The sequence below is a fragment of the Hippopotamus amphibius genome, chromosome 1 (assembly GCF_030028045.1).
Source record: "Hippopotamus amphibius kiboko isolate mHipAmp2 chromosome 1, mHipAmp2.hap2, whole genome shotgun sequence".
Classification (NCBI taxonomy): domain Eukaryota; kingdom Metazoa; phylum Chordata; class Mammalia; order Artiodactyla; family Hippopotamidae; genus Hippopotamus; species Hippopotamus amphibius.
Window position 1 is genome coordinate 38,527,355 of NC_080186.1, and position 11,093 is coordinate 38,538,447.

At 49.6% G+C, this 11,093-nt stretch overlaps 1 pseudogene; it reads right to left on the minus strand.

The window, feature by feature from the left end:
• Positions 1-1,919: 1,919 nt before the first annotated feature.
• On the minus strand, positions 1,920-10,743 carry LOC130857269 (cytochrome P450 4A11-like; annotated as a pseudogene).
• Positions 10,744-11,093: the final 350 nt, after the last annotated feature.

Below are 11,093 nucleotides of genomic sequence, written 5' to 3' on the forward strand. Positions count from 1 at the left end.
ACATGTCTTGTGGCATGGTTAAAAAAAAGAAAAAAAGGGAACATACAGAAAGGAGCAAAATAATAACTAAGAAAAAAATAAAACTAGAAAAATTAAAATTTATTGGAAAAAATATGAATATAAATATAAAAATATATGTTCTTGTTACAACAAGAAAATATTCCTATTTCAAATAGAAATAGAAATGCAATATGAAAAAGGAAATGGGCCAGAAAAGGCCTTGGCTGTGGGTGGGGGTGCAGCTCAGGCAGGCGCAGGGCTTGGAGTGGGGGTTGGGTTTCGGTTAAGGGACTCATGGGGCCAGAAAGCCAATGGCGGGGTGTGGTTTGGGCTGAGATGGCCACAGGTGGCCTTGGAGGGAGGAAAGTTTAGGCCTGGGACCCCAGCAGTCTCACTCGGTCTGAGTAGGCAGGGGAAATGCTGGGCATGTTCCCCTGCAATCCCCCAATTCCCCAAATGTCTCTCCTCGTGCCCCGTTGATCCCCTCACTGTGAGTGGGCCCCTATGGGCATGGGAACCCCTCCCCTCCCTCAACTGCCCCTACAAGGTGCTGGTCCGATCCCAACCCCACTTCTCCCCCCTTCCCGCCCACCCACAACCTACCTGGTCACTCAGAGGTACTTACTGTAACCTTAGGCTTCTGAGGTCCCCCACCAGTGCCTGGTAGGTACCATAATTGTCCAGACCAAGTCTTAAGTCTTCACTGCTCAGCACCAGTTGGGCCCTGGCTGGGTCCTTCTAAAGATGTTGAGGGGAAGCTACCATGGAGTAGCAGGGAGGCTCTTTTCCTGACAGGTGCCTCATGTGTGTTTATTCCCTCTGAGCCTTTGGAGATGAGCCCTTTCTCCTCACTCAGCTACCATGAGAGCTTCAGGTGACAGACAGGGTGTGGGGCATGAGGGACCCTAGAGTGAGAGGCTGCAGGGTCCGTGGAACCTAATTGCTCTGCTGGGGACATGGCCCCACAGAGCAGGTGTCATCTCCCCTCCTGGTCTCCTCTGTCTTCCCTCCCCTTCTCTCAGTCTTCCATTCCATCCAGCTCCTTTCAAGGGAAGACACACACACTCCATGTGACATTGTGAATGTATCCAGGGAGTGGGAAGGAGGGGAAGCCACGTGAGTGACAAACAGGTAGACCCAAGACACATGGGAGAGATCAGGGCCCAGGGCATTGGCAGTGACACGGGACTTAGCAGGTAGAGTCATGACTGCCCAAGGTGTCCTTGTCCTAGTCCCTGCAAGAGGGGAACAAGCCTGTTTTATCTGAGTGAGCCTGTGTCCTCACAAAGGTCTTTATGGAAGAGAAGGCGATGTGAAGACCAAAGCAGGGGAAACGCTTTGAAGATGCTGCTGGTTTTGATATGAAGGAGGGCCCAGGAGCTAAGGATGGCAGCTCTAGCTGTGGGAAAAGGCAAGGAGAGGGATCCTCTCCTAGATCCCTGGATGGGTGACCCTGTCAACATCATGGTCCTGTTCAGGGAAATTCATTTCAGACTTCTACTCCAAAGCCAACAGAGAATCACTTGGTGTCGTTCTAAGTCACTATGGTTTTGGTCAAATATTTTGGCAGTGAAAGGAAGTGACTCCAGGGAGAGACAGGCAGGCAGAAGGGGAGAAAGACAGGGAGAGAGTAGACAGACTGGAGAAGGGCAGGTGATCAGGGTTTAGGTGGACAGTCAGAGATACGGGGGCAGGGGGCGGTCAGAGACAGATGGAGAGATAACAGATAGGCAGCCTGGAGAAAGGTGAGAGGAGAAGGGAGAGAGTGTGATATCAGTGCAGGAGGCAGGAGATGAGGTAGGCTGACAGGTGGGCAGAGAGAAGCAAGAAGTGTGCAAAGAGGCAAAGATAGGACAGAGTGACAGGGAGACAGGATGGCAGGAAGGGGCCTTCAGAGCTTGTCCTTGTCCCCACAAGGATTACAGGAGCTTCCTGAGCTGCAAGTGGATCCCCTTTTTGGACTTCAACACAAGTCTTGGAATGGGAACAGTGGCCCTGGAGGAATCGAGTGCCAGCTCAAAGGGAAGCAAGGTCAGGGCCACGGCCACTGTCATCTCACCCATGGCAAGCTGCTTCCCGATGCAATTCCTGAATCAGGGAGGGAAAAGAAAGTGATCAGAGGCTTGTAATCCCTGCTGGGCACAGGGCATCCAGGGCTCTCCTCCACGGGCCCAGCCCCCATCCCTTCCTTACAGGTCACACTGAACGTACTGCCCAAGCCTTGGTCCACACCTCTCCCCCTGACCTTCATAAAGCGCACCTCTCTCCAGGACTAGCTCCTAACTCCTACCTCTACTCTAAGTAGCAGGAAATCCTGCTGGGCAGGGTCAGTGCTCTAGACAACAGAATCAAGTCAGATGAGGCAGTAAATGTGAATTAGTACTTTGTTCACTCAGCCACAGGCAGTTTCTGCCTTCAGGCCAGGTCAGGGTCCTGTGTGGGGTGGGGTGGGCCACACCCTTGGGCCCTCACCATCTGTGGCAGAGAAACAGGGGCCCTAATCCCCAGACAGACAGGACAGAGTGGTGTAAGGAAGTCAGAATGGCAACAGGGTGGCTTCCTGCAGGGGCCACGGGTTAGCCACCCTCAACCTCTTGGACCACTTGCCCCCCAATTAATGGTCTGACCTCCTGTCTCCCCTCAACCCCTCAGTCAACCTACCTCTGGAACCTTCCCTTTCTACGCCAGAAATGACCCTCCTCCCATCCCTTGGGCTCCTCACGGGCCTTTTCAGTCTCCCTGCCTCCATCCATTAACAGAAGCCACGACAGCTCCAGGCCTGCTGTGTCCGCCATCACAGGAAGGACACGTCCCAGTGCCTCAGCCGGCATCACTGCCCTCTCTGGGTAGTTCCTCACTTACCTCACACCCGTCCAGCTCCTCCTCCTCACTCAGCTCCTGTTGAGGACCCCGCCCCCCACCTCTGCCGGCCACATGCTCAAGCCACTATCCATTGACCACCAGTCCTCTCCGCCTCTGCCGGCTGCACCTCTTCCTCCCTGGACCCCCAAGGCACCATTAGTGTTAACTCAAGACACATCACCGTCCAGGGCCCAGGACAGTGCCAGAAACATGGGACATTCAACAATCTGCTCAATGAACGAATGAGTCAGTGAAAGAGAAAATGAGTGTACGATGTCTGTCTTGTAAGGCAAATGTACTGACCACTACACATGGAAACGTCACGTGTCTTCCTCTTGACTGTGAACTCTTGGAGGCAGGGAGAGTGTCTTTGGTCTCTATGCTCCCATGTCCTAATACATGACTTGGCACACAGAGACAGGCCTCATAAATAGCTTCATATTTGAACAAAGTTAACTGAATTGAAAGATAAAAGGATTGGAATAAAGTTAATTATTATTTCTGAGCTAGGATTTGAGTTGCCAGGTACCCCGTGTCCTCTAGAGGCAGCCACGTGATGTGCAGCCAGTGTCTACAAGGAAGAACAGGACCCTGGCAGAAACCAAATCCTAGAGCTAATCCTGGAAGCATGTTTGCTTCAAGCCTGTTCTGTGAAGGTTGCTTCACCAACTGCAAAGTTCCTAGAATTATAGATTCAGCAAAAACTTGTTTTACGAAGTAGTTACCAAGTAATGGAAGTTACTATTTTAGGGGAGGCTCTATAGCCTTTGAGATTGTCACAGCAGTCATTTTGGAGTCTATCAGCCAGCTTAACAGCTATTTCCAGTGTGGTTTATATTTTACATGCCATGAACTTCTTAAATGCATGTGGTCAAACACAAAATGGTGAGTTTTCTCGCAAAAGCACCTGATTACCTTCCATTTTATGCTCTTTTTTGCCAATGTTATGTGCTATAGATTCTGGGATTATGTTATATAATCCTCACTATATGTAAAGACTTTTGGCAGTTAGAAAAGATATCATGTTTCTGTGAATACACAGTCACAGCTGTTGGCTTCGACTAGAGAAGCCGAGAAACATATGGTTGTGTAACTTTCTTCAAACGGCCACTGTAACTGATCACACAGGTGGCTTGAACCCTCAGGACAAGGAAGGCAGCTGGTAATCTAAACTCATGAAAATACCACAATGCAGTGAAAGGCTGGTTGGTGAATTGAGTAGAAGAGGCAGTGGGCTGGTTAAGAATGTGCATAGAGAGAAAACCACCTTTTTAGATGACCGATAGTTGAGAAAAATAAACATCTGAAACATAACTTTCATGAAAATTCTAATGCTGAAAAGTCAGATTCCTAAACTGAGGAAAATCCCTGAATGCTTTGGAATGGCCACTGATATGGAACTGTGGCTGGCCACATTTGTGGGAGTCAGGAGATCAAGGTCTCTGTGCCGTGCCCTGAAGACCTTCTTGCACATGGAGACTCATGCCTTCTTCTCAACACACCACCATGCAAGGACATAACTGCATACACCGCATACGAATGTAGACAGTCACATATATCAGGTAGCACCCTGTGACACCCAGCTGTCCCAAATACAAAAAGTCACCTCTGGATCCTCCTGAGATGGGCAGGAAAGAATGGTTGTGTCAAGAAGAACCCGGGGCAAAGCGGGATGCCTCAAACTCCTGCAGAGAGAGCACTGGGGCCAGGACAGGTGGGGTCACACTCCTCGCACCAATCCACCAGGGGACAAGAATCCCAGAGGGGGGAGCAGGAGGAGGTGTTGGTGTGGAGAAGAGCATCCCATCCCCTCCTCCCACAGCCATCATACCTCTGGGTTTGGCCACACTTTTGGGTTGTGGTGAAGCCCATAAAGGGAGAGGGAGACTGTGATTCCTGTGGGGGATGGAGGAGAGAGAGAAGCCTGATAGTACCCAGAGCAGCAGAGAGCATGTGCAGCACAAAAGGCCTGGGAGCCACCATGAGAGCCAGCCTCCATCACTCTGAATGCAACGATGCTCTTGCACGACAGATGAGCTGGGCGTGACAAAGCACATGAGCACCGGTTAGGAGTAGGGAACCATGGCCCAGGATTGAAAAGTAAAAGGAATTGGAGGCTTACGTTTGAGAGCACCTCACATGACAAGTCACATTTATCAAGTGTCATCATGAGCCCTTGGGGGAGGTGCATTAACTCATTCAATCCTCAGAGCAGCCCTCAAGGAAGGCACTCACATCCCCTTGTGCAGATGGGGCACCCGAGCCTCCGAGACTTTAAAGGGCATGACCATGATCCCACAGTTAGGAGGTGGCAGTGCTGGGATTCACACCCACCGGGAGGTGAGCCCGTGGGTGGCCTCCAACCACAGCAGGGCTCTCAGGCCTGGGCATCAGCTGCTCTCTGGCATCTGCCTGAGGGCTCCTCAGAGGCTGGACCATCTGACCCAGGACAGTGGATTCCCTGAGCTCCCTTGTTTAATGAGACACCACATGAGAAGAACCGCATCTCCCTCTGCTTCTGTCTGCTTTGCTCTAAAGCCTTCGCATCTCAAGGAATTAGAATTGTAGGGCTCATTTATAAAACCACATTTGGCAGCCAGCATTTGTTTTTTGAGTTTTGGTTGAGTTCAAGTTCTGGGTCAAGCATTTTTTAAAACTCATGCAAATTATAGAGTAAATGTCAATTATACTGAGGCTGAAATAACACAGCATCACGGAAGTGGACAATCACATGCATATTCCTGATCTTCCATGTGGTTTTGCAGAATGCATAGGTTACTGGGTGTGGTGAAGTTCATATCTGAATGTAAGGAGAGTCCATTACCGAAGGTAATGGCCTTGCTGAGCTCTCGGAAAATGAGTGTTACTGGCAGCGAGAGTCGCAGTGCCTCCTTGATACATATGGTGGTGTAGGGATTCTGATCCAGGCGGTTCCTGAAACAAAGCCCGTGCTAAGGCCAGGCAGGGCCAGACAACCAGGGGTTCTCCCCTAGCTGAGGGCCAGGGCCGTCCCATTTGTTCGATACTCCCCAGGTAATGGAGGCGTCCTCCCCAGGAGGCCTTAGATCTCTTCCCAGCACCTCTGCTGATGTTCAGGGTGGGAGGACAGAGCACAGAGGATCCAGGAGATGCCACTGGCTGTGGTGTCATGACCCTCAAACATGAACATGTCCATTTTGACATGCAGGTCCATGTCAGACAAGCTCTTCCCTTTCTCCATCTGTGGAGTCCGGGTGGGGGTACTGGGTTTGCCCGTCTTCTCTACTTCTGGACAAAGCCGCAGGCCTCCCTTGCCTACACTCACTCTTGCAAAGAGCAGGATGTCCAGGAAATTCAACTGCCTCTCGCTCCTCACCTTCTCCAGCTCTCCCTCCTCACCTTCTCCAGCTCTCCCTCCTCCTGCATGTGAGCCTTCCTCAGCTGGATCACTCTGTCTGTCCCAGAACAGTGGTTCCCACCACAGCCGGGGTCTCTGGGGGCCCAGATGCAGCTCCCACTGTAGCCCCATCTGCCCCTCAGGCTCAATCTGTGTGCCAGGTGGATGAGGATGAGGGTGGGAATGGGTGTGCATGGCGGGGCGGAGAGCTCCAGCATTGTCTGATCCAGGTTGGGCAAACCCTCAGTAGCACAGGCCGGGGAGCCTCTGCCTGAATGCTGCAGGGAGGGGGCCTCATTCACTCATCACCAACGTGGTGCCACATGTAACTCCCTGCACAACACATGGCCCCCTGACATCTGGGCCCCAATCCCTGCCCCAGGGAAGCACCCAGCATTGGTGTGTGTGACAGCTCTTGTAGAGCAAGCAGGATTCTGGGCTCTGCCTCAGGAGTCAAGGCCAGGCCCTTTCACGTGTGCCTGATGAAGTTGGGGGTGTGTGTGGGGGAAGGCCAGAAGGAGGAGCAGAACCTGTGTTTTGATGGATGAGCTGGCAGGCCCGGTGTCTCCAGTGGCCTTGGGGGTCAGCCTGTAAATGACATCATTCTGGCAGAAGATAGTCCTCACTCGGGAAAATATCAGACTTGGGAGGTCCCTGATGGACTGGATGTAGGACTGGGAGTTCCTGAAGGGAGAGGGTTCAGAAGAGACTGGCGTGGAGGGAGCCTCTAACCTGGAGACGGTGTGGGGCTCTGGGTGGGGATTCCTCAGTCAGTGGGGACAGGCCGCACTGAGGCTTTGTCATTTCTGCCTTACAACCCTGGAGACCCTCAGTGCTTCACAAGTGGCCTGAGTGGCTAGGCTTGTCCCTGTGCAGGAGTCAGGGACCTGTGACTGAGGCAAGGTTGGTCTGGGTGGCGTTTGACTGTGGCACATGGCTCTCTGCACAATGTTGCCTTTTGGGCTGATAAGCATCCTCACTGCCCTACCTGCCTCTCAGCTGAGTCCCCTGCAGCTGGTGAAATCAGGACCCTGCTCTTGCAGGGTTGTCGCTGACCTTTCTGTCTGGATGCTGCCGTGGTGGCTGAAGGTGCACTTCATGATGGTGTCCAGGGTCATCAAGGAGACGTGTCCAAAGATCTGCAGGTGTGATGAAGTTGACGAGCTCCTCCCACTTGTCCTGTGGTGGGAGGGTGACATTGACCCTGCTCTCCTCCCCCAGAAGGCTTGTGCTGACAAGACCAGACTCTCTCTCTAAATCTCTGGTGGAGATTTTCTCACTTTCTAAGCAGCTGTGTCATTTAAGACTGTCAAATAAGTGTGTAATGTGATGGCTATTTTCCCAGAAAGTTTCATTTTGTAATTAATCATCATCTCTTATAGATCGAATTAGGTTTGAATTTTAGAAATTATTTACTAAGCTAATCAATTTTTACCAATCAGCAAACACTGCTTCTCAACTGCTAAAGGGGTGTGTGTTTTGTTGGGAGATGAGTTGCACATTTTGCACAGCGACGTTCACCTGTAGGGAGTAAACATCTCCAGTCCACAGAAGGGCTAAGGGGATGATATTGGGGATCCTAAGGAAGGGCCACCAGGGACTTTAGTTCCTTTTGCTCAACAAATGTTAGCTGAGCACAGTTGGGTGAGAAATCGGAATCCTGATGGGAGGCGATGCGTTGGCAGGACAAAGCTCTATGTGGATTGTAGACCTGGTTTCCAATTCTTCCCATCAGTGGCTCAGTTCCATGTAGAAACCTGCATCCTGGGCAGAGCCCGCCTGAACGCCATCCTGGGATGCCTCACCTGCTACTGAAACTGACCCTGCTCAGCCCAGACAAGGGCAGCCTGTCCTGCCGTCCAGGGAGAATGACAATTATTCAGCCTACCCTGCTGAAGACTTGCAAGCAGGGGGAGAGTGAACCCTGTACCCACCATGGCCCTCCTTTCCCTTGGCAACGAGCAAAGTGTGGATTTTGACTAATTCGTTTTATGTGGAGCCCTGCGTCATAGTCATGACCTGAGACTCTGCCTTTGGAAGCATCTTAGAGGGACTTTCCATCCAAGGAAGAGGGATTAATTTATAGCAATTTGAGAAGGAGGCTTCTTTCTAAGAGATGGAAAGTTAGTGTATTTGGACATGCATATTGTGAGTGTGTAAATGCATGTCTGTGTACATCTGTCAAGTACGTCTCAACGTGTCCAAGTATGTGTGTATGTATTGCAATGAGTGTGTCCAAATTCTTACCTGCATATGGCAGTAGTACATGTGTGTTGAGGTGTGTGAGTCACATAGGGTGTGTGATAATATGTCTATGAGTCTGCAAGAGGAAACAGGGCCTGGCTGTACAGGGCAGTCTGAGCACTTGACACTGTGTATGTGTACTTCTAATGTGTGATGTGCCTGTCTGTTTGCATGAGCACATTATTCTGGGGGCTGTGTCTGATGGATGGCTGAGGCACACACGTGTCTGAGAGTGGACTGTGAATTGAGCTTGGTGTGAGTGTATGCAGGGGAGAGAGAGATGTACTCACCAGCATCACTCAGACAGAGTCAGTCTTGAGACCCATGCAAGGCTTCCGGATGTCATAGTGGAAGGCTGGGGTAAGCAACCTAAATGCCCATCAACAGATGAATGCATAAAGAAAATGTGGCACATATATACAATGGAATATTAGCCATAAAAAGGAATGAAATGGAGCTATACGTAATGAGGTTGATAGACCTAGAATCTGTCATACAGTGAAGAAAGCCAGAAAGAGAAAAACAAATATCATATGCTAACTCATATATATGGAATCTAAAAAAATGGTACTGAAGAACCCAGTGACAGGGCAAGAATAAAGACACAGATGCAGAGAACGGACTTGAGGACATCGGGTGGGGGGGTGGGGGCGAAGGGGAAGCCAGGACGAAGTGAGAGAATAGCATTGACATATATACACTACCGAATGTTAAATAGCCAGTGGGAAGCAGCTGCATAACCCAGGGAGATGAACTCAATGATGGATGATGACTTATGGGGCTGGCATAGGGAAGGTGGGAAGGAGCCATGGGAGGGAGGGGATGTGGAGATGTACGTATACATGCAGCTGATTCACTTCATTGTACAGCAAAAACTGGCACAACAGTGTAAAGCAATTATATTCCAATAAAGAGCTTAAAAAAAAAGACAGTGTGGCCACAGAAGTTTTAATATAACCAGAGTGCAGATAATTTTTGACTCACCCTTGTAAATCAACTACACTCCAATAAACATATTTAAAAATGTGTTATAAAAGACTAATGTGTGTTTGAAATAAGTTCACAATCTGAAAACACGGAATAATTTATTTCCTGGGATAGTCAAAATTAATTATTTCTTGTTCAGTGAAAATAAGACAAACAAGACATTTACCTCAAAAATTTTGTCCATAATGATAGGTCATGAAATATCACCTCCTCCTTTGCAGTATATGAAGAACACTATGTTACTTGTAGGGCTTTTTTTAAGATTAAACGAGGCAATAAATATATGTTGTATAGACCCTATCTGGCACTTAATGAGAAGAGGTCACGTTAATAAGAGTTCTCGTTACCTCTTATGCTAGAGACCTGAAAAAACACTTCAGAGCGTTATTGCTACTATTTTATTGCTACTACTTTTCATAATACTCATGCCACGGGCTGCCTTCCCTTTTCTGATGCTTGTCAGCTGGCAGTCCGTCTCCAACCACCTCCCACTTGCCTCCCATCCCCGACTCTCTTAGGCTGACGTGTGGGCTGCAAGGATGGCTGGGAGAGGCGGAACTGCCGCTGTCTTCTGGAATTTCACAGACCTCGGGGCATGTACCCAAGAGGGAAGATTTGCTCCAGCTGGGATGTGGGTTTCTGTCCACCTGATCTCCCCAGGACCACCTCCATGTACTCAGGGTCAAAGACCCACAGGGCTGACCTTGCTCCCCGCTAGTCAGTGAGGGCAGACACATGGGAATTTCTCTATGCTTTTCAGCAGTTGTTGCTGTTTCTGTTCCTTTGGAACTACAACGAGAGTAACAAACTAAAAAAACCTTATTTTAAGCTCAAGTGCTTTGGGTGGTGGTGAAAGTTTGAATAGGCATGGGGAGATAGTTCTGAAACTATCCCCAGAGATCAAAGATTAGAACTGATGAGCTGGGCTCTGATCCAGACTCTTGATATCTCTCCAGAATTGGCCTAAGATCAGATTCTGTCTGCTTGTGTGTTTCTCACTCAGAACTGCCATTTGAACTTTACACATAGTTGATGCTTGACAGATGTTCAGGGATTAACTGCCTGGTGTACAAGGCATTTTCATAGACTTCTGTAATGCTCAAGGCAAACCTGTATAAGGGAGGGATTATTACTTGATCCTGTCTCACTGAAGAATGGGGAGACCCATGTGAAAGGGTATGCCCAGGTGAGCTGCATTTAAACCCAAACCTGCTGACCCCAAGGCGTCCTTCCCCAGGGCTCCCAAGGCTCAGAGTTCTCATTGCGGGCACCATGTTGGCCAACTCACCTTTCACAGCTGTCATCCCTGTGTTCTTAGAGGCAGCACAGAGCCTGGTCCACAGGGACTATTCCTCACTTTTAAAAGAAGGAGAAGCTGAGACGAAGCGAGAGAGTAGCACAGACATATATACTACCAACTGTAAAACAGATAGTGAGTGGGAAGTGGTTGTATAACAAAGGGAGTCCAACTCGAGGATGGAAGATGCCTTAGAGGACTGGGGTGGGGGTGACTTGGGGGGGGGATGTCAAGGAAGGGAGGGAATACGGGGATATGTGTATAAAAACAGATGATTGAACTTGGTGTACCCCCCAAAAATAATAAATAAATAAAAAAAAAGAAAAA